At 36.4% G+C, this 24,175-nt stretch overlaps 1 pseudogene; it reads left to right on the top strand.

Annotated features, from left to right (window-relative positions):
* Positions 1-38: 38 nt before the first annotated feature.
* Positions 39-4,325, top strand: LOC140887755 (uncharacterized; annotated as a pseudogene).
* The last annotated feature ends 19,850 nt before the right edge of the window (positions 4,326-24,175 follow it).

Below are 24,175 nucleotides of genomic sequence, written 5' to 3'. Positions count from 1 at the left end.
ATGATTATGTTTACACCATCTCTTCTACAAATACTTGATCCTTTTGGCGGCCCAAAATACTAAAGGGTATGTAGTATGTACCCATTTCAAGTTAGTTGCTACTTTTTAAAAGTTTGTATTTGTATTCATATTTTGAAGGAAGGAATATGCGCCCACCCTCACGCACATGTATATATAGGCTTGAAATATCCAGAAGGCAGACCACTACTCTTGACAAAAGACCCGAGAATTTATCACCTTATTGGACCTATTTATCTTCATCTCTTCCATAAATTCTTGATTCTGTAGGCAGCCAAAAATCCAAGTTTTCACTTTTCATCTACCACATCAAAGAAAACAGAGAATGGCAAGAATTTAGAGTATTCACTTCAAGAAAACAGACATGAGAACATCCCAGAAATCTTTCATTTTCTTGCTTCATGTTCTTCTTTTTGCCTTGCTTCCATTTAAGATAGAGTCTTCTGCAAGAACAGAGGCAGAAGAACTGGTAAAATGGAAGAGATCAGGCTTCTCACCGGCTTCATCTCTTAATTCATGGTCACTAAACAATGTAAGAAGCCTCTGCAGATGGACGGGGATTAGCTGCAACGCTGGTGGCTCGGTTTCTGCCATAAACTTATCACATGCAAATCTTTCAGGCAGACTTGAAGTCGTTGATTTTAGTTCTTTTCCAAGTCTCACCACTCTCAATCTCAATGGAAATAATTTCATCGGTTCGATACCGTCTAGCATTGGCAATCTATCCACGATCACTTTCTTGGACCTTAGCAACAATTTATTCGATGGCATTATCCCACCAGAGATTGGGAATCTGAAGGAGATTCAGTACATTAGCTTGTATAATAACAATCTCAATGGGACGGTTCCTTATCAAATTGGCAATTTTCGAAAGGTGAGGTACTTGGATTTTGGTTTGAATTTCTTGGAGTCTACTGACTGGTCTAGAATCCAGGGATTCCCTTTGTTGACTCACCTGAGCTTTTTTTACAACTCACTTACATTGGAATTTCCAGGTTTTATCTCCAGTTGTCCCAACCTCACTTTTCTTGATTTGTCAGTAAACAATTTCACTGGCCAAATCCCTGGATCAGTATTCAAGAATCTGCTCCAGCTTGAATATCTGAATCTCACTACCAATTCATTTCAGGGGTCTTTATTAGCAAATCTAACCAATCTTTCGAAGTTGAAAGATATTCGATTAGCTAACAACTTCTTCTCTGGCTCCATCCCTGATTCCATTAACTTGATATCTGGTCTCCACATTCTTGATCTGTCCAACAATTCCTTTAAAGGAAGTATTCCATCTTCTTTAGGCAATCTGAGGGAACTTGAGTATCTAGATCTCCGGACGAATGGCTTGAATTCCACAATTCCATTTGAGCTTGGCTGGTGTATTAACCTTACTTACTTGGCTTTCGCCACTAATTCGCTCACCGGACCTTTGCCTTCATCCTTTTCAAATTTGACCAAGTTAACCAATTTGGGATTGTCCGATAATAATCTCTCCGGAGATATCTTGCGCCCATTCATCAGCCACTGGACTGAATTAACATCATTGCAGCTTCAAAACAATCATTTCACCGGAGATGTTCCATCCGAAATAGGCTTCCTCACAAATCTCAATTATCTTTATCTGTACAATAACACATTTTCAGGTTCCATTCCACCAGAGATTGGAAACCTGCAGAATTTAAAGGAACTCGACCTTTCAAATAACAATTTTTTCGGCGCAATTCCCATAACAATCAAGAATCTCACCAAGCTCAAAATCCTGAACCTTTTCTTCAATGATTTCAACGGAACCATCCCACCTGCTATTGGAGATTTAACATTACTTGAAATTCTTGATCTTAATACAAACAAGTTGAGTGGGCAGTTGCCCGAATCCATCTCCAACCTCAGTAGTTTGCAGGTTCTCTCTGTGTTTAATAACCAACTTTCAGGAATCATTCCAATGGAGGTGGGACAAAATAGTCCTGGATTGAGCAATGTTGGCTTTTCAAATAATTCATTCTCTGGAGAACTTCCTCCTGGTCTATGCAGGGGCTCTTCTTTAATTCATTTTACAGTGGACAGCAACAATTTTTCGGGTCCGTTGCCGGAATGTTTGAAGAATTGTTCAAGCCTTCAGAGAGTAAGGCTTGAAGACAACCATTTTTCTGGGGACATCTCAGAGGCATTTGGATATCATCCAGATCTTATATTCATCTCTCTCGGCAGAAACAAATTTACTGGCCAACTTACACCAAAATGGGGACAATATGAACAGCTTACCAATATCCAGATGGATCACAATAAAATTTCTGGACATATTCCAGCTGAGTTGGGGAATTTGACACATTTGGGTGTTCTTGATTTGGATTCAAATGAATTGACCGGCGAAGTTCCTGCCGAATTGGGACGTTTAGGCCAACTGTTGAAGCTCAGTCTGAGGAACAATCAATTGAAGGGACAAATTCCTCGAACTATTGGCAACTTGGTGCGGCTCCAAGTTCTTGATTTGTCAGCAAATACATTATCAGGAAACATTACAGAAGAGCTTGGGAATTGTGGAAACTTGCTAAGCTTGAACTTAAGCAATAACAATTTATCAGGGAATATTCCATCTGAACTTGGGAATTTAAAGGCGTTACAATCACTTTTGGATCTCAGCAACAATTCATTGTCCGGGAGTATTCCGTCGAGTTTGGGACAGCTAACCATATTGGAGACTCTAAACCTGTCACATAACAACCTTTCAGGTGGAATTCCTTCATCATTATCTGGAATGTATAGCCTGACTAACTTAAGTTTCTCCTACAATAAACTATCTGGTCGGATTCCCTCCGGTGACGTATTCGCAAAAGCACCTGCCACAGCTTATATTGGTAACTCTGGCCTGTGTGGAACTGCCCAAGGATTATCACCTTGTGAAGCCACTTCTTCAACTTCCAAGTCACAAAATAAGAGGATCAAGATTCTAGTTGGTGTCATTGTTCCAGTTGTCTGCATCATAATTTTGGCAACCATTATTGTTGGATGTCTTATCTTTAGGAAGAAAACGAAGAAACGTGACGAAGAAAGTAAAGCTACAACCTTTGGAAATACTGAATCACTCGTTTGGGAAAAGGATGGGAAACTAACATTTGGAGATATTGTCAAGGCGACTGACGATTTTAGCGAGAATCATTGCATAGGTAGAGGAGGATTCGGAAGTGTTTTCAGAGCGGATTTGCCAGATGGACAGATTGTTGCAGTTAAGAAGCTCAATATATCTGACTCTACTGCTATACCACCAACGAATCTCCTTAGTTTTGTGAATGAAATTAGAACATTGACCGAAGTAAGGCATAGGAACATAATTAAGCTTTATGGATATTGTTCTATGAGAGGGTCAGTGTACCTGGTCTACGAGTATATAGAAAAAGGAAGCTTGCAAAAGGTTCTGTATGATGATAGGGAGGCACCGGAACTACACTGGGCTACGAGAGTGAAAATCGTCCAAGGAATAGCGCATGCACTCGCCTATCTGCATCATGACTGCTCCCCACCTATCGTGCACCGCGACGTTTCAATAAACAACATTTTGTTGGAGTCGGAATTTGAACCAAGGCTCTCAGATTTTGGTACAGCAAAACTGCTGAATCCTGATTCATCAAACTGGTCCACAGTCGCCGGTTCCTACGGCTACATGGCACCAGGTAATTATACATGCTAGCTAAGCTACCTTCGTTTATGCAACTATATTGAAACAAATATGCTTTTTACTAACATGTTATCTATTCTGAACATGTTTAGAGCTGGCACTTACCATGAAAGTCACAGAGAAATCCGACGTATTCAGCTTCGGAGTGGTGGCATTGGAAGTCATGATGGGAAAGCATCCAGGAGAGCTCATATCCAAGGCGGCGAATTCAGCATTGCACCCCAACTCTGATATTTATTTGAAGGATGTGGTCGATCAACGCGTTTCACCCCCCACTGGCCCTATAGCAGAGGAAGTGATGTTCATAGTCAACATTGCATTAGCATGTACTAGAGATGATCCAGAGACAAGGCCAGACATGCATTTTGTCGCGCAAGAACTAGCGGCTCATACTCAGGCTTGGCTTAACTTTCAAAGCCGCGAAGATCGATGAAAACAGGGGAACTGACATATTCCAAAGAGTGGGAGATGGTGATGTGAACAGAATTGCAAATTGTTCAGATTTCTCAGAAACATATATAATCTACTTTAGTGTACAATACCTGAACTGAATACAGATAGTAAGTAATATATTTTGCATGTAGAGCGATAATTGATTTTTTGAAACTATTATGAAATGGATGGAAAATTATTAGTGATATCTAAACAGAGACACTTGAACTACTAAAAATTGGAAATGGTCATCATAACTTGCCGGAGCATATCGGAGATTACCTGAGGACTCCCAAAACTCTGACGAGGGCCGCCAGACGCCGGCCTAAGCTCCAAGGACGGAAGGTGGCGGATGGTGATGACTCGATGGTGAATGTTTGAATCTGAATGTTTTATGGTTTCGGGAATTTTGATATTTGCAGTACTAGCAGATCGAAATAATAATTATTGTATATTGAAAACCACTCCATCAAATTTTATGTATGCCATTTTCCTTGCAACCAATTAAGTACCCGTGACCTTCGAGAGGTGTTCATGGGGAGTAGATGAACTTTTGGCCATAGGTCAGGAGTGCGATTCCACCTGAAAACACCTTTTTGGACTAGCCTGTTTCATAAGGCTTGCCTGTGTGGAGGCTATTGCGTTTGCGTTAGTCCAGTGATTTACCCAGAGTGCACCAAAAAGTAGCAGCCGCGGCTTCTTATGCCAAAAAAAAATAAAAATTTAAGTACCCATATGATCAAAACATAAATAAGTACTCATGTTTCTTGTTAAAATTTTTTTAAAAAAATTTTAATACCCATATTCTCCCACCATTAATAGTCAGGCACCAAACTTTCCTCTAGAATTTATTTTTATTCCTGGAGGCCTATGTGCATAGGCAGGCGTACCCAGAATTTTCGATCACAAAGAACGAATTCAATTGATTTTAAAAAAATGTACAATATATACCATATATTAACTTTATATGTTTTTTACAATAACACTCTCCCAAATTTCATGCTCTGAAAATATTGAATAATATTTTCATTATCAACTGTATCAAAACATACGGTAACAAACAATTATTTAATCATCTTTTAGTCGATTACGAAGTGATTTTTTAATAATTTTCATTACTCAAAAAATTCTCTAACAATTGCAGTTACAACGGATATATAATAATGCTAATTTCCAAAGTAAATATATCAAATGAAATAATTGATATTTTTTTCTATTAACGATATATTAACTTTATATGTTTTTTACAATAACACTCTCCCAAATTTCATGCTCTGAAAATATTGAATAATATTTTCATTATCAACTGTATCAAAACATACGGTAACAAACAATTATTTAATCATCTTTTAGTCGATTACGAAGTGATTTTTTAATAATTTTCATTACTCAAAAAATTCTCTAACAATTGCAGTTACAACGGATATATAATAATGCTAATTTCCAAAGTAAATATATCAAATGAAATAATTGATATTTTTTTTCTATTAACGATCCTTTCAGCAATCTCTCTAATTTTTGCAAAATAAGAAAATTGATTGCTACTTCATAACTTAAATAAAGGTATGATATAGGTGCTCGAGATGCGCTAACTCTATTAAAGAGAAATCGGATGGTTAAACTGAGCATATTGAAGTAATTTTTCTTATCATAAGTAAAAAAATAAATTTGATGGATCAAAATATGTTATACATAACAACAAATTTGTGTTCGCCAGGCCAGTTAAAACAATTGTTTAAATCTCTAAAAATTTGTCACTTCATAAAATCTTTCCAAACGATATAGTTAAGATGATCATTTTTTTCAGTATTTCGTCGTGATCTCCAAATCTGTCTTTACTGTTATTTATTCAAAGTTTATCATGATAGTCAAAATGGAGGCGACTCTTTTGTTATTGAGGAGGAGGTTACACAATTAAAATTAGGATTTAAAAAATATATTATATATATAGTACTTTTTTTTTTAAATTTCAGAGAAGACGGTCGCATCCTTTCGAAACCATATAGGTCCGCCACTGCCTATGTGTGTATACTCTCATTATGTGGCTACTGCCTCTCATATTAATATGTTAATATGTAGCACAATGATATATTTGATAAAAAAAAGCCACAAATTACGTAGATAAAATGTTGAAGCCTGAATTTTTGCATTCAACAAAAAAGTTTAGAATATATCCCTGATGTGTCGGTTTCACATATTTATATTTATGAAACGAATTAACTCAATCTATATTTACAACAAAAAAATGTTTTTTGATATAATTAAAATATGACATTTTTTCACCAGTTGAACGAGAGATTGTTTCACATAAAGTTTTTGTGAAAAGTTCAAAACTTGAAAATGCCAAGTTTGTGGCATAATACTGCCTCCTTGGCTATCAAAGATAAAGTATTAATTTATTTAATTTTCACCCACAACCACCAACTTTATTATTTAAATATAAGACCACCATCTATCATCCAACAACTCCCAATATGTTTCTTAACACCTACGCACCATTTATAATTATAGCCCCGCCATCATTTATTTTCCAAATTAAATTCTCAAATTTTATGACTTTTTAACTATGTTAGGATATCTATTACGGTGTAATAATTTAAGAAGGTGTTAGAAAAACTGAATTTGGTATTTTAAATTGAACTTCCAGATATAACTCTCTCATATGAATAACATGGTGAAATGTTATATTCAAGACTATAATATCATTTTTTTAATTGATTCTTAATAAATTAATCCATGTTTTCCCACTAACCTCCTTTTCACAGTTTCATATTTTATCCTTCAACTGTTCTATCCATCGAATTTAATCGTTACGTAATTTCTCTAATCCACATCAGTTGTCTTTGATTGATATCTCTTACAAAATTTTAACATAATATTAAGTATAGAAACTCAAAATATATTTGAGAGGGAGGAAAAAATCAGCCAAATATTTTCAAATAAACACTAGGCAAATTGATACATGTCTTGGACCCAAGTTGAGGTCAATGTCAAAGATATTTGAAAGAAAAAAAAAAAAAGTGAAAATGTGAGGGCAATGGCAGCTCAGCTGATGTTAATGACAAATGACAGCCGTTAGTTTTGAAACTAAAAAAAGTCAACTCTTTATTTTTTTTTTAAAAATGTAGCCAACTGTATTAGAAAATGAGAGCTCTTAATTAATTTTTCAAAAAAAAATAGAAATCAAATAAGCAAATTTTTTAGATTAAATTGGATTCCCACCTACAAAATCCGTTGGTCTTGTTATATTAATTAACTAGAGATTTATCAACACCGAAAGAACTCGGTGAATTTTTTTTTTACATAAATTTTTTTGCGAGATGATTTCACAAGTCAATTTTGTGAAACAATGTTCTATTTAGGCACATATAAAAAATATTATTTTTTATGTCAAAATATTAACTTTCTTGCTCTTTTTATTTTAAAAAAATTATTATTACTATACTTAACATCCGTAAATAAAAATAGGAGGATATTATTTTATATTATTTTTTGATTAATTTACTTTTTCGTAGAAAAAAGAGTCAGGATGGGATTTTTTTAGTTCACCAAAACATCTAGAATGTAAAAATTTTCTAGGTAAACATATATATAATTGCATGGGCATGAGTGGAAAAATGGTGTAAAATTTAGGGACAAATTTGGGATGTGAAATTTATAAAAATCAATGTATTTTTCATTCATTTAATTTATGCATTTATTATTTTTATTATTTTACACATTAAATACAATATTTTAATGGTTGTCATCATATTTTTAAATTCATTTAAAATAATGCATTCTTTCCACTACCTATTTTTTTTTATAAACTATTTTTTTAATTTTATAAATGAATCATTATTATTTTTTGTCTTAAAAAATTTAAAAGTATGAGGTATATTAATAAGCAAAAAAGCTCTTGCGAATTATGTTATAAGTGAATCATTTTTTTTTAATCCTACCAAGAGTTTGTAAAGTTGTATGTATGCATAACTGTAATCATTATTTTTATTTTATTTTTCCTTTCTACCTTATTCTGGTCATTTAAGTCATTAAATTGTGGATTGTATAAATTATTATAGCGTTTAATGGGTAATTCTTTGACCGTTGTTTCATTTAATTTTGATTTTGCACACAATCCATTCAGTAAAGGGCACACAAATGTAATTCTCATAATATTATATTGATTTGTTGTTAATAGTAAGTCATATTTTTAAAAACTCACACACATTCAAAACATAATTAACAAAGTATGTTTCAAAAAAAAAACATAAGAAAGTAAATTTTTTTCTTTAATTCTTTACATTTCATATAATAAATATAAATTACGTAAATGAAGTCAATCATTTTTATTTATGGAATCAATGGAGTTTAGCAAAAACATTTCCAAGAATTTCTATGTTCACAAATAAGATGTAGCATGAAGACACTAATTGTCATTTTTATAATATGCACCGAATAATCTCTTTATTATTATTATACATAAGAACTTTATTTTGGTTAAAAATCAAGATTTAAATAGAAATTATGAGGTATTTTTATGATTCCTACTCTATTCATATTCCTAAATTCATTAAAAAATAATAATGATGAGAAGAAAATTATAAAATAATGCATTATTTCTACTACCTATTTTTTCTTATAAACTATTTTTTTAATTTTATAAATGAATCATTATTATTTTATGTCTTAAAAAATTTAAAAGTATAAGGTAAATTAATAAGAAAAAATCTCTTGTGGATTATGTTCTAAGTGAATCTGTTAGGATCGAAATATGTGTAGAGGGGGGGGGGGGGGGGGGTGGGGTTTTAATACACAATATAAAATTTTGCGAGTACTTTGATCTGATTTGTAAGAATCAGACAGAAGTTTCGTTTGCTTAAAACTTTTGATCTGTTCGAAAGATCTGAGCAAGTCAGGCGGAAATAATCTTCCTCACAGATTGAATGCCTAATAGTACTAATGCAAATGAAATGAAATAATTGCAGTAAAGAGATAGAGTTGTTTCTGGATGTTCGGAGATGAATTCTCCTACGTCATCCCTTCTTCTATTTCCAGAAGGATTCCATTAGAAGACTTTGACTTATACAATTCATTTGTATAAATCCAATCCAATCAATCCTTTGATAGGAACTCCTAGCAATACTCTAACTCGAAGTAGAACAATTTTTCTACTTAGAGTTTACAAGAAGAAGCAACAGAGTATGCTTCGATGGTTTGAACTGGAAAGCTGTATCTTTGATCTGGATCGATTTGAAGTATATCTTTGAGCTTGATCGATCTGTGTTGTGTTCTAACTCAGAATATCGAGACTTTGATCTGATGAAATAAGTATCTGAGTTGGTATATTGAGTCAAGGCTTTTTCGACTTTGAATTTGATTGCTTTGTAATTTTCACTCTTGGTCTCGTGTCTTGAATATTTGAAATGCTTGAGTATTTATAGTTTTCAAAAGTAGACAGTGAGCCGCCAACAATTTCTGATATTGGGCTGCCAGCATATCTCATAAATAGCTCACAAATCTTGACTTAAAGCGAAGACCGATCAACGTTCAAATTCTCATTAAATGATTTTGTCGTTTTCTTCAATTACAGCAACGGATAGATTCTTGATGAAGCTTCGATCTGGTTGTTGATCATTTGATCTTGTGTCAATCGATCCGGTGTAATAAGATCTGTGGAGCTTTATCTGTATCTTGGTTTAATCACGATACTTTGATCTGGCAACTTTCGTAGAAATCTTTAGTCTTTAATATTTGATGAGTCCGATTAATTTATTTACTTGGTTTTGTTTTGATTTTGTAATCACCGAAATTCTAGAGTTTGATCTCCAACAATTTCCCCCTTTTTGGTGATGTCAAAACCAAGTTAATATTCAGATCAAAAATATGATGAAGACGATAGATCGAAAATCTATTTAAATTTTTTTTGTCATAGATCAAATAATAATTTTAGACAAAATAAATGTCGAAAATTAATTCTTCAGATCTGCTTGTCTCTGCTTAATGTCGAAAATTAATTCTTCAGATCTGCTTGTCTCTGCTTTACTTCTGATCTGAAAATTTTACTTCTTTCCCTTGCCTTTAGCCTTTTCCCCTTTTTGGCAGCACCACCATCAGATAAAAGATCTAGAATAACTGTGAGCTGAGTACCAAAAGTGTCATGAATCTGTTTGGTGTGAGCTTCAGTGGAGGCTTCGATACCTTCAAGCTTCCAAAGAATATTTATATATTCTGCAGTGTGTTGCTTTCGGACATGCAGAACAGATTCACTAATGTTGTTTACCATTGTCAGCACATGTGATTTGAAATCACGCAGCTCAGTAGAAGTTTGCAGCTGATTAGCTTGCAGTTCACCGACTATAGTAGAGAGTTGAGTGAGTGAATTAGCCAAGTGTTGATCTGGTCTGATGTCAACCGGATGAGAGAGATGAGCTTCAGTGGCGTCAGTAGAAGTAAAAGCACTAATTTGAAGTAGTGAAGCAGAAGCAACATGAGGTGTAAGGGTAATGTCCTTCATAAGCTCGGATGTTCTCTTTGGATCTGTGATGCAAATCTCTGAGAGAGATGTAGATGGAAGATCCAAATTTTCTTTGAACATAATGGTAATAGGCCTGAATATACTATGAATAAGATCAGTTCTAACTATCTCAAAGATAGGAGGAAAATCCATTACCAATTGCTCAGAAGGATCTATCATCAGAGACTCGTCAGATAAGAGACAACTTTGTTCTTCCATTGGAACAAATGGTACCAGTGCTGTGTGCGGATCAATAGCAGAGGTCTTTGTTCGTTCTGGAGAGTCCATGATGATATATTCAATATGGGAATCATTCGGAACAGAGGTATCCACTTGCAATTCATCTGCAACTTGTTCTTCACCAGAGATAATAGTTTCAACTGGTGGAGTGTTGAGAACCATAGATGCAGCTAGTGGTACTTCTATTTCTTTCTCAGTGGTTGAAAGGTCAGGAGGAACAGAAGAGTCAGGCTGTTCTATATTGACAGATCGATCAGCTGACACATCTTCAGAGATCGGAGGAATCAGTGGTTCCTTGTATTGAAATTCCTGAGCAGACTGATCTGTGGGAACAACATCAATGATTAATGACTCTTCTGGAATAGATGTATCCTTAGCTGATGAAATGCTCGTATCGATTGGTTCGGAAGAGAGAGTGAGTTCATCTATCAGAGATAGTTCATCTGTTTCAGACGGATGAGCTGAAGATGAAGGTTGAACTTTGACTGGTGCTTCTGATGGAAATTCTTGTCTCATAAGTTGAGCATTTGCTGTCATCAGATTAGCATCATTCTCCAGTTGGTTAAATGCGGCGGTCTTATCAAAAATATCCAGACTGGTTGGATTGAACTTGGCTCTCTGTGTTCGAATGATGCGTCGAAGAGTGCTTTCCCGTAGCCTAAGTTGAACAAACTCTCTTATGTTCAAGGCTCTAGACACCATTCTTGTTTCAGCCCATTCAAGAATTTTATCTTCAAGGACTGCAATTTTGTCCAGTTGTTCAATTCCTTGATGTTGAAGAAATGATCCTTAGTTCGATGAAAGACCCATCTGTCAAACGACTTCATTTTTAGATCCACATTTTTGATAATGTGTTCAGCAGTCAGATCAATAATCCTTTGAATGTTTGACAGTAGATTTGGTACATCATCAGTCTGTTTGAAGAATCCGGACTGAAGCATGGATACATTAAGTTGAGTCACTGGTGGAACAACATCTTCTACCATAGAGAGAGGAATAGCTGGAACTGGTGCAGATGGAATAGGCATTGGAATCCGAGGAAGCCTGAATATTCTTCTTCTTTTCTGCGGATGAGGTGGAATGATGACAGCAGTAGTAATTTGATCCGATTCAGAAGATTCGGACTCAGATGAAATTGCTAAAACTTTTCTCTTTACTGTAGTCTTCCTTCTAGGAACTGTTCTTCTTGTAGGCGTAGCTTCCTTTGTTGAGGTGATGGCCAATGATTTAGATTCATCCTGGAGCGTTAAGTCTTCAATCTCATCCGAGTGAGATGAACCATGCTTGAAAATAATCAGCTGTTTAGCTTTGTATACATCAATGGCTCTTTCATTTAAAGTCTTGTGCGGATGAAGTGCAGACGAGGTTCCCAGATGTACATTCAGATCATTCAGAATATCTCCGATTTGAACTGCAAATCCTTGAGATTGTTCTGTAGGTGTAGTTATCATAGAATATTGAATAGAACAACTGACCAATTTACGGTAATACCAGCAGATATAGTTGATTTTGCGAGTACTTTGATCTGATTTGTAAGAATCAGACAGAATTTTCGTTTGCTTAAAACTTTTGATCTGTTCGAAAGATCTGAGCAAGTCAGGCGGAAATAATCTTCCTCACAGATTGAATGCCTAATAGTACTAATGCAAATGAAATGAAATAATTGCAGTAAAGAGATAGAGTTGTTTCTGGATGTTCGGAGATGAATTCTCCTACGTCATCCCTTCTTCTATTTCCAGAAGGATTCCATTAGAAGACTTTGACTTATACAATTCATTTGTATAAATCCAATCCAATCAATCCTTTGATAGGAACTCCTAGCAATACTCTAACTCGAAGTAGAACAATTTTTCTACTTAGAGTTTACAAGAAGAAGCAACAGAGTATGCTTCGATGGTTTGAACTGGAAAGCTGTATCTTTGATCTGGATCGATTTGAAGTATATCTTTGAGCTTGATCGATCTGTGTTGTGTTCTAACTCAGAATATCGAGACTTTGATCTGATGAAATAAGTATCTGAGTTGGTATATTGAGTCAAGGCTTTTTCGACTTTGAATTTGATTGCTTTGTAATTTTCACTCTTGGTCTCGTGTCTTGAATATTTGAAATGCTTGAGTATTTATAGTTTTCAAAAGTAGACAGTGAGCCGCCAACAATTTCTGATATTGGGCTGCCAGCATATCTCATAAATAGCTCACAAATCTTGACTTAAAGCGAAGACCGATCAACGTTCAAATTCTCATTAAATGATTTTGTCGTTTTCTTCAATTACAGCAACGGATAGATTCTTGATGAAGCTTCGATCTGGTTGTTGATCATTTGATCTTGTGTCAATCGATCCGGTGTAATAAGATCTGTGGAGCTTGATCTGTATCTTGGTTTAATCACGATACTTTGATCTGGCAACTTTCGTAGAAATCTTTAGTCTTTAATATTTGATGAGTCCGATTAATTTATTTACTTGGTTTTGTTTTGATTTTGTAATCACCGAAATTCTAGAGTTTGATCTCCAACAATTTCCCCCTTTTTGGTGATGTCAAAACCAAGTTAATATTCAGATCAAAAATATGATGAAGACGATAGATCGAAAATCTATTTAAATTTTTTTTGTCATAGATCAAATAATAATTTTAGACAAAATAAATGTCGAAAATTAATTCTTCAGATCTGCTTGTCTCTGCTTAATGTCGAAAATTAATTCTTCAGATCTGCTTGTCTCTGCTTTACTTCTGATCTGAAAATTTTACTTCTTTCCCTTGCCTTTAGCCTTTTCCCCTTTTTTGGCAGCACCACCATCAGATAAAAGATCTAGAATAACTGTGAGCTGAGTACCAAAAGTGTCATGAATCTGTTTGGTGTGAGCTTCAGTGGAGGCTTCGATACCTTCAAGCTTCCAAAGAATATTTATATATTCTGCAGTGTGTTGCTTTCGGACATGCAGAACAGATTCACTAATGTTGTTTACCATTGTCAGCACATGTGATTTGAAATCACGCAGCTCAGTAGAAGTTTGCAGCTGATTAGCTTGCAGTTCACCGACTATAGTAGAGAGTTGAGTGAGTGAATTAGCCAAGTGTTGATCTGGTCTGATGTCAACCGGATGAGAGAGATGAGCTTCAGTGGCGTCAGTAGAAGTAAAAGCACTAATTTGAAGTAGTGAAGCAGAAGCAACATGAGGTGTAAGGGTAATGTCCTTCATAAGCTCGGATGTTCTCTTTGGATCTGTGATGCAAATCTCTGAGAGAGATGTAGATGGAAGATCCAAATTTTCTTTGAACATAATGGTAATAGGCCTGAATATACTATGAATAAGATCAGTTCTAACTATCTCAAAGATAGGAGGCAAATCCATTACCAATTGCTCAGAAGGATCTATCATCAGAGACTCGTCAGATAAGAGACAACTTTGTTCTTCCATTGGAACAAATGGTACCAGTGCTGTGTGCGGATCAATAGCAGAGGTCTTTGTTCGTTCTGGAGAGTCCATGATGATATATTCAATATGGGAATCATTCGGAACAGAGGTATCCACTTGCAATTCATCTGCAACTTGTTCTTCACCAGAGATAATAGTTTCAACTGGTGGAGTGTTGAGAACCATAGATGCAGCTAGTGGTACTTCTATTTCTTTCTCAGTGGTTGAAAGGTCAGGAGGAACAGAAGAGTCAGGCTGTTCTATATTGACAGATCGATCAGCTGACACATCTTCAGAGATCGGAGGAATCAGTGGTTCCTTGTATTGAAATTCCTGAGCAGACTGATCTGTGGGAACAACATCAATGATTAATGACTCTTCTGGAACAGATGTATCCTTAGCTGATGAAATGCTCGTATCGATTGGTTCGGCAGAGAGAGTGAGTTCATCTATCAGAGATAGTTCATCTGTTTCAGACGGATGAGCTGAAGATGAAGGTTGAACTTTGACTGGTGCTTCTGATGGAAATTCTTGTCTCATAAGTTGAGCATTTGCTGTCATCAGATTAGCATCATTCTCCAGTTGGTTAAATGCGGCGGTCTTATCAAAAATATCCAGACTGGTTGGATTGAACTTGGCTCTCTGTGTTCGAATGATGCGTCGAAGAGTGCTTTCCCGTAGCCTAAGTTGAACAAACTCTCTTATGTTCAAGGCTCTAGACACCATTCTTGTTTCAGCCCATTCAAGAATTTTATCTTCAAGGACTGCAATTTTGTCCAGTTGTTCAATTCCTTGATGTTGAAGAAATGATCCTTAGTTCGATGAAAGACCCATCTGTCAAACGACTTCATTTTTAGATCCACATTTTTGATAATGTGTTCAGCAGTCAGATCAATAATCCTTTGAATGTTTGACAGTAGATTTGGTACATCATCAGTCTGTTTGAAGAATCCGGACTGAAGCATGGATACATTAAGTTGAGTCACTGGTGGAACAACATCTTCTACCATAGAGAGAGGAATAGCTGGAACTGGTGCAGATGGAATAGGCATTGGAATCCGAGGAAGCCTGAATATTCTTCTTCTTTTCTGCGGATGAGGTGGAATGATGACAGCAGTAGTAATTTGATCCGATTCAGAAGATTCGGACTCAGATGAAATTGCTAAAACTTTTCTCTTTACTGTAGTCTTCCTTCTAGGAACTGTTCTTCTTGTAGGCGTAGCTTCCTTTGTTGAGGTGATGGCCAATGATTTAGATTCATCCTGGAGCGTTAAGTCTTCAATCTCATCCGAGTGAGATGAACCATGCTTGAAAATAATCAGCTGTTTAGCTTTGTATACATCAATGGCTCTTTCATTTAAAGTCTTGTGCGGATGAAGTGCAGACGAGGTTCCCAGATGTACATTCAGATCATTCAGAATATCTCCGATTTGAACTGCAAATCCTTGAGATTGTTCTGTAGGTGTAGTTATCATAGAATATTGAATAGAACAACTGACCAATTTACGGTAATACCAGCAGATATAGTTGATTTTGCGAGTACTTTGATCTGATTTGTAAGAATCAGACAGAATTTTCGTTTGCTTAAAACTTTTGATCTGTTCGAAAGATCTGAGCAAGTCAGGCGGAAATAATCTTCCTCACAGATTGAATGCCTAATAGTACTAATGCAAATGAAATGAAATAATTGCAGTAAAGAGATAGAGTTGTTTCTGGATGTTCGGAGATGAATTCTCCTACGTCATCCCTTCTTCTATTTCCAGAAGGATTCCATTAGAAGACTTTGACTTATACAATTCATTTGTATAAATCCAATCCAATCAATCCTTTGATAGGAACTCCTAGCAATACTCTAACTCGAAGTAGAACAATTTTTCTACTTAGAGTTTACAAGAAGAAGCAACAGAGTATGCTTCGATGGTTTGAACTGGAAAGCTGTATCTTTGATCTGGATCGATTTGAAGTATATCTTTGAGCTTGATCGATCTGTGTTGTGTTCTAACTCAGAATATCGAGACTTTGATCTGATGAAATAAGTATCTGAGTTGGTATATTGAGTCAAGGCTTTTTCGACTTTGAATTTGATTGCTTTGTAATTTTCACTCTTGGTCTCGTGTCTTGAATATTTGAAATGCTTGAGTATTTATAGTTTTCAAAAGTAGACAGTGAGCCGCCAACAATTTTTGATATTGGGCTGCCAGCATATCTCATAAATAGCTCACAAATCTTGACTTAAAGCGAAGACCGATCAACGTTCAAATTCTCATTAAATGATTTTGTCGTTTTCTTCAATTACAGCAACGGATAGATTCTTGATGAAGCTTCGATCTGGTTGTTGATCATTTGATCTTGTGTCAATCGATCCGGTGTAATAAGATCTGTGGAGCTTTATCTGTATCTTGGTTTAATCACGATACTTTGATCTGGCAACTTTCGTAGAAATCTTTAGTCTTTAATATTTGATGAGTCCGATTAATTTATTTACTTGGTTTTGTTTTGATTTTGTAATCACCGAAATTCTAGAGTTTGATCTCCAACAATTTCCCCCTTTTTGGTGATGTCAAAACCAAGTTAATATTCAGATCAAAAATATGATGAAGACGATAGATCGAAAATCTATTTAAATTTTTTTTGTCATAGATCAAATAATAATTTTAGACAAAATAAATGTCGAAAATTAATTCTTCAGATCTGCTTGTCTCTGCTTAATGTCGAAAATTAATTCTTCAGATCTGCTTGTCTCTGCTTTACTTCTGATCTGAAAATTTTACTTCTTTCCCTTGCCTTTAGCCTTTTCCCCTTTTTTGGCAGCACCACCATCAGATAAAAGATCTAGAATAACTGTGAGCTGAGTACCAAAAGTGTCATGAATCTGTTTGGTGTGAGCTTCAGTGGAGGCTTCGATACCTTCAAGCTTCCAAAGAATATTTATATATTCTGCAGTGTGTTGCTTTCGGACATGCAGAACCGATTCACTAATGTTGTTTACCATTGTCAGCACATGTGATTTGAAATCACGCAGCTCAGTAGAAGTTTGCAGCTGATTAGCTTGCAGTTCACCGACTATAGTAGAGAGTTGAGTGAGTGAATTAGCCAAGTGTTGATCTGGTCTGATGTCAACCGGATGAGAGAGATGAGCTTCAGTGGCGTCAGTAGAAGTAAAAGCACTAATTTGAAGTAGTGAAGCAGAAGCAACATGAGGTGTAAGGGTAATGTCCTTCATAAGCTCGGATGTTCTCTTTGGATCTGTGATGCAAATCTCTGAGAGAGATGTAGATGGAAGATCCAAATTTTCTTTGAACATAATGGTAATAGGCCTGAATATACTATGAATAAGATCAGTTCTAACTATCTCAAAGATAGGAGGCAAATCCATTACCAATTGCTCAGAAGGATCTATCATCAGAGACTCGTCAGATAAGAGACAACTTTGTTCTTCCATTGGAACAAATGGTACCAGTGCTGTGTGCGGATCAATAGCAGAGGTCTTTGTTCGTTCTGGAGAGTCCATGATGATATATTCAATATGGGAATCATTCGGAACAGAGGTATCCACTTGCAATTCATCTGCAACTTGTTCTTCACCAGAGATAATAGTTTCAACTGGTGGAGTGTTGAGAACCATAGATGCAGCTAGTGGTACTTCTATTTCTTTCTCAGTGGTTGAAAGGTCAGGAGGAACAGAAGAGTCAGGCTGTATAAATCCAATCCAATCAATCCTTTGATAGTAACTCCTAGCAATACTCTAACTCGAAGTAGAACAATTTTTCTACTTAGAGTTTACAAGAAGAAGCAACAGAGTATGCTTCGATGGTTTGAACTGGAAAGCTGTATCTTTGATCTGGATCGATTTGAAGTATATCTTTGAGCTTGATCGATCTGTGTTGTGTTCTAACTCAGAATATCGAGACTTTGATCTGATGAAATAAGTATCTGAGTTGGTATATTGAGTCAAGGCTTTTTCGACTTTGAATTTGATTGCTTTGTAATTTTCACTCTTGGTCTCGTGTCTTGAATATTTGAAATGCTTGAGTATTTATAGTTTTCAAAAGTAGACAGTGAGCCGCCAACAATTTCTGATATTGGGCTGCCAGCATATCTCATAAATAGCTCACAAATCTTGACTTAAAGCGAAGACCGATCAACGTTCAAATTCTCATTAAATGATTTTGTCGTTTTCTTCAATTACAGCAACGGATAGATTCTTGATGAAGCTTCGATCTGGTTGTTGATCATTTGATCTTGTGTCAATCGATCCGGTGTAATAAGATCTGTGGAGCTTGATCTGTATCTTGGTTTAATCACGATACTTTGATCTGGCAACTTTCGTAGAAATCTTTAGTCTTTAATATTTGATGAGTCCGATTAATTTATTTACTTGGTTTTGTTTTGATTTTGTAATCACCGAAATTCTAGAGTTTGATCTCCAACAATTTCCCCCTTTTTGGTGATGTCAAAACCAAGTTAATATTCAGATCAAAAATATGATGAAGACGATAGATCGAAAATCTATTTAAATTTTTTTTGTCATAGATCAAATAATAATTTTAGACAAAATAAATGTCGAAAATTAATTCTTCAGATCTGCTTGTCTCTGCTTAATGTCGAAAATTAATTCTTCAGATCTGCTTGTCTCTGCTTTACTTCTGATCTGAAAATTTTACTTCTTTCCCTTGCCTTTAGCCTTTTCCCCTTTTTTGGCAGCACCACCATCAGATAAAAGATCTAGAATAACTGTGAGCTGAGTACCAAAAGTGTCATGAATCTGTTTGGTGTGAGCTTCAGTGGAGGCTTCGATACCTTCAAGCTTCCAAAGAATATTTATATATTCTGCAGTGTGTTGCTTTCGGACATGCAGAACAGATTCACTAATGTTGTTTACCATTGTCAGCACATGTGATTTGAAATCATGCAGCTCAGTAGAAGTTTGCAGCTGATTAGCTTGCAGTTCACCGACTATAGTAGAGAGTTGAGTGAGTGAATTAGCCAAGTGTTGATCTGGTCTGATGTCAACCGGATGAGAGAGATGAGCTTCAGTGGCGTCAGTAGAAGTAAAAGCACTAATTTGAAGTAGTGAAGCAGAAGCAACATGAGGTGTAAGGGTAATGTCCTTCATAAGCTCGGATGTTCTCTTTGGATCTGTGATGCAAATCTCTGAGAGAGATGTAGATGGAAGATCCAAATTTTCTTTGAACATAATGGTAATAGGCCTGAATATACTATGAATAAGATCAGTTCTAACTATCTCAAAGATAGGAGGCAAATCCATTACCAATTGCTCAGAAGGATCTATCATCAGAGACTCGTCAGATAAGAGACAACTTTGTTCTTCCATTGGAACAAGTGGTACCAGTGCTGTGTGCGGATCAATAGCAGAGGTCTTTGTTCGTTCTGGAGAGTCCATGATGATATATTCAATATGGGAATCATTCGGAACAGAGGTATCCACTTGCAATTCATCTGCAACTTGTTCTTCACCAGAGATAATAGTTTCAACTGGTGGAGTGTTGAGAACCATAGATGCAGCTAGTGGTACTTCTATTTCTTTCTCAGTGGTTGAAAGGTCAGGAGGAACAGAAGAGTCAGGCTGTTCTATATTGACAGATCGATCAGCTGACACATCTTTAGAGATCGGAGGAATCAGTGGTTCCTTGTATTGAAATTCCTGAGCAGACTGATCTGTGGGAACAACATCAATGATTAATGACTCTTCTGGAACAGATGTATCCTTAGCTGATGAAATGCTCGTATCGATTGGTTCGGCAGAGAGAGTGAGTTCATCTATCAGAGATAGTTCATCTGTTTCAGACGGATGAGCTGAAGATGAAGGTTGAACTTTGACTGGTGCTTCTGATGGAAATTCTTGTCTCATAAGTTGAGCATTTGCTGTCATCAGATTAGCATCATTCTCCAGTTGGTTAAATGCGGCGGTCTTATCAAAAATATCCAGACTGGTTGGATTGAACTTGGCTCTCTGTGTTCGAATGATGCGTCGAAGAGTGCTTTCCCGTAGCCTAAGTTGAACAAACTCTCTTATGTTCAAGGCTCTAGACACCATTCTTGTTTCAGCCCATTCAAGAATTTTATCTTCAAGGACTGCAATTTTGTCCAGTTGTTCAATTCCTTGATGTTGAAGAAATGATCCTTAGTTCGATGAAAGACCCATCTGTCAAACGACTTCATTTTTAGATCCACATTTTTGATAATGTGTTCAGCAGTCAGATCAATAATCCTTTGAATGTTTGACAGTAGATTTGGTACATCATCAGTCTGTTTGAAGAATCCGGACTGAAGCATGGATACATTAAGTTGAGTCACTGGTGGAACAACATCTTCTACCATAGAGAGAGGAATAGCTGGAACTGGTGCAGATGGAATAGGCATTGGAATCCGAGGAAGCCTGAATATTCTTCTTCTTTTCTGCGGATGAGGTGGAATGATGACAGCAGTAGTAATTTGATCCGATTCAGAAGATTCGGACTCAGATGAAATTGCTAAAACTTTTCTCTTTACTGTAGTCTTCCTTCTAGGAACTGTTCTTCTTGTAGGCGTAGCTTCCTTTGTTGAGGTGATGGCCAATGATTTAGATTCATCCTGGAGCGTTAAGTCTTCAATCTCATCCGAGTGAGATGAACCATGCTTGAAAATAATCAGCTGTTTAGCTTTGTATACATCAATGGCTCTTTCATTTAAAGTCTTGTGTGGATGAAGTGCAGACGAGGTTCCCAGATGTACATTCAGATCATTCAGAATATCTCCGATTTGAACTGCAAATCCTTGAGATTGTTCTGTAGGTGTAGTTATCATAGAATATTGAATAGAACAACTTACCAATTTACGGTAATACCAGCAGATATAGCAACCATAACATCAAATTTCTCAGATGTAATTGCATCGAAAGAACCTGCTTTGGCCAGAAGAGATTTGACCACAATATCGTGCAGAATCCTGAATTCCATCTTCAATTCCTTCTTCTTGCACGGAATGCGAATTGGCTTGTTTGTCAAGGAGTACATGCTCTTCATCTGCTTCTTTGTTTCAGCAGAGATTGATGAGAAATCAGTGATACCCTGTCTCGGCAAATCAAATGACGAAGTGAAAAGGGTAGAGGTGATGCAGACAGATTCTCCACCAAGACTTGCAGAGATGGAGTCGTCTTCAAATTTGGCAGTCTGAAAGAATTTGGGTAGGGCTTGCTTGTAAAGCAATTTCCCGCCTTCGAGAAATTTCCGCAGCCCAGATGCTTCAATCGTTCTGAACATATCCACCAATCCTTGATCTGTCAGATCGAATATTGTGTGAAAATCGATGAGAAGAACGTTTTGGGTAATGGGCGTCATATTTGTCCTGCAAATCGAAAAATAAATGCGAATAATCTCGTTTTTGCAAAGAAGGAGCAAATTAGCGCTCAGAAGAATGCGAAGTGTAGAAGAGGCATTTTTTCCGATAATTTTTAAGAGACTAAGCACGTGGCAGATGTCGTAAGCAACTTTTCAAATTCAAAAAGTGCGGCTGATGTGGGATGCCAAGCACGCGGTAAAAAAATACTATTTAATATTATCTTGGGAATGCATATCGACATAAATAAATAAATAAGTAAATAAATCCCTTATAAATAGATCACTCGGATGTATCTTCCGAGTATTCCGTTTCATACTCAAACTATAAACTCAAATAAGGAAAATGAGTTCTAATCTGTCTCTTGAGGAATTTAAGGAAGAACTTCAGGAATTTATCATGAAGTGGGTAATGCGTCTCTGGTTCAAAGTGGAAGAGATCCGGATGTATCATCAGGCGCCATTTCCTCCACGCAAGCATGAGGATGTTTGCGAGCTTGAGGATCGCAAGGACAAGTACAAGGAGTTGCTGGGTGCCATAAGCGTTGAGGAGATCCTCTTGAATCAGGGTGTTTCCTTTCTAATGTACAGGAAAGAAGTAAGGGTCCTCACTCATCTGATCAATGCAGGTGAGTTCAAAGGGAGGCGTTTTGATCCGGTTGTGTAGGAATGGTTGAACAGGTGGCGTTTGGATGCTGATGTGAGAAAGCGGGTCTGGGGGCCAATGAGAGAAAATTTAGGGGATTAAGCTAGTATGAAGAGTATGATGTACTACCTTTGAATTATGCAATGAAATATTATTTTTTATCTTATAAGTTTTGTGTTTTGTGCGTGTGATTGATACTTGTGAGTATAAACAAAAATACTTGAGAAAACTTAACTAGCATCGAATAAAATGAAGATTTATCCAGATAAAAGTTTAAACTAAACGTTTCATCTTTAGTCGGATGAAAGATCCAAAGTCAGATGAAAGATCATTAAAGAAATTGAACTAATTAAAAAAATGGACGAAAAAATGATGATGATATTTTGAAGGTTACGAAGCAAAAAGGCACAGAAGATAAAATAAAATAAATGTGATTGTACAAGTTGTCTGTGAAATAGTCTTGAGACTTATCAACTTTCTGCAATAAAGTCAAAGAGAATTAGAAAGGTTTTGATAATCTCAAGAAGAATTATCACGATCTAGGCAGATCAAATTGAATTCCCGTAATAAATAGGTAGAAGTTGATTGGACGTTTAAAGAAGCTGAAGTGGCTGAAGCCTTTTCATCCATTTATCTGTCCCTATAAGAAGCAAAGTTACAAGGCACTAGCAACTCATAATTTAAAGCAGTAAGAGTAAATGGCAAGTAAGAATAATAACACCGTTGTTCCATCTGTTGAGCAAGAGTATGAAATCCGGAAGGATTTATACAGGAGAAGGGTGTTTGAGCGCGGAATGAGGATGTGGAATTTCCTTGATTCCATTCGTTGTCCTCATCCGAATCCTCCTCCGGTGACTCAGGCAATGCATCGTCAAAATTGTGCTAGGATGCAGTGGTGTAAAATCATGCTAGCTAGGTACTCATCGTGCTAGAGATGTCTTGAAGTCTTATGGAGTTCGTCTTGTCATTCTCCTCACAGAGCGAGATGAAATGCAGAGCATTTGCTTTGAAGATGACGTCTGCAATTGTAGTAACCCAGATTCTATTTTAAGATAATAATATGTTAAACATGATTAAGGGTTAGTAATTAACCAATTTCGGAGTGTAATTGAACTTCAGAAAAAAATTTTGGGCTTTTGACTTTGGGCCGAATCGGAAGCTCCGAACCCAGATTGGAAGCTCCGATCCCAGCCACTTCGAAAGCCGATCGGAAGCACAGAGATCGGAAGCTCCGATCCAGGAACGGAAGTTCCAATCTCCAGCTGCCAGCAATGCTCGATGACTCAGCCGCGAGTTTTGAAAAGTGTCGAACAGAGGGCAGATCGGAAGCTCCGATCGTCGGATCGGAAGTTCCGATCCCGGCGTGTCAAGCATGCACGCAGTGAGCGGATTGGAAGCTCCGATCCTGAAATCGGAAGTTCCGATCCTGGCTGGGAATTTTGCCTATAAATAGGGCTTGTCTGATTTCATTTGAATTACGAATTTCTGAGTTTTATTCTTCAGTTATATAGTGTGAGATATACACTTGAGGGCCCTATCGGTTATAATAGAGGTTCTGGAATAACCAAGGTGTAGTTATAGTCATCCAGGACTAGCGACTCCAAAGGGCTTACTACGGACGAAGGTATGGTCCGAGAATCTATTTAAAGTTTTGGGAGTACTTATTAGCTTAGTAAAGGCTTATAAAGCTTGTGTAGTGATACGGTGAACTTTTGAATATAGGCTTGAAACCTAGGATTCTACTATACTTGAACTAGCCTAGAGGTACGTACACATTGACTGAGATTGCCAGCGAGTATACATGTTTATATGTTGTATTTTATTTGGCATTATTATATGACATGAGATATGATTTACCACTTTCTTTATTCATATGTCATGTGCATATACACGTTGAGCCTATACCTTATTATACCTGACTATA

Source organism: Henckelia pumila, chromosome 3, assembly GCF_033568475.1.
Source record: "Henckelia pumila isolate YLH828 chromosome 3, ASM3356847v2, whole genome shotgun sequence".
NCBI classification, from domain to species: Eukaryota; Viridiplantae; Streptophyta; class Magnoliopsida; order Lamiales; family Gesneriaceae; genus Henckelia; species Henckelia pumila.
Note: the sequence above shows the minus strand (reverse complement) of the source record. Positions and strands in the feature narration are given on the sequence as shown.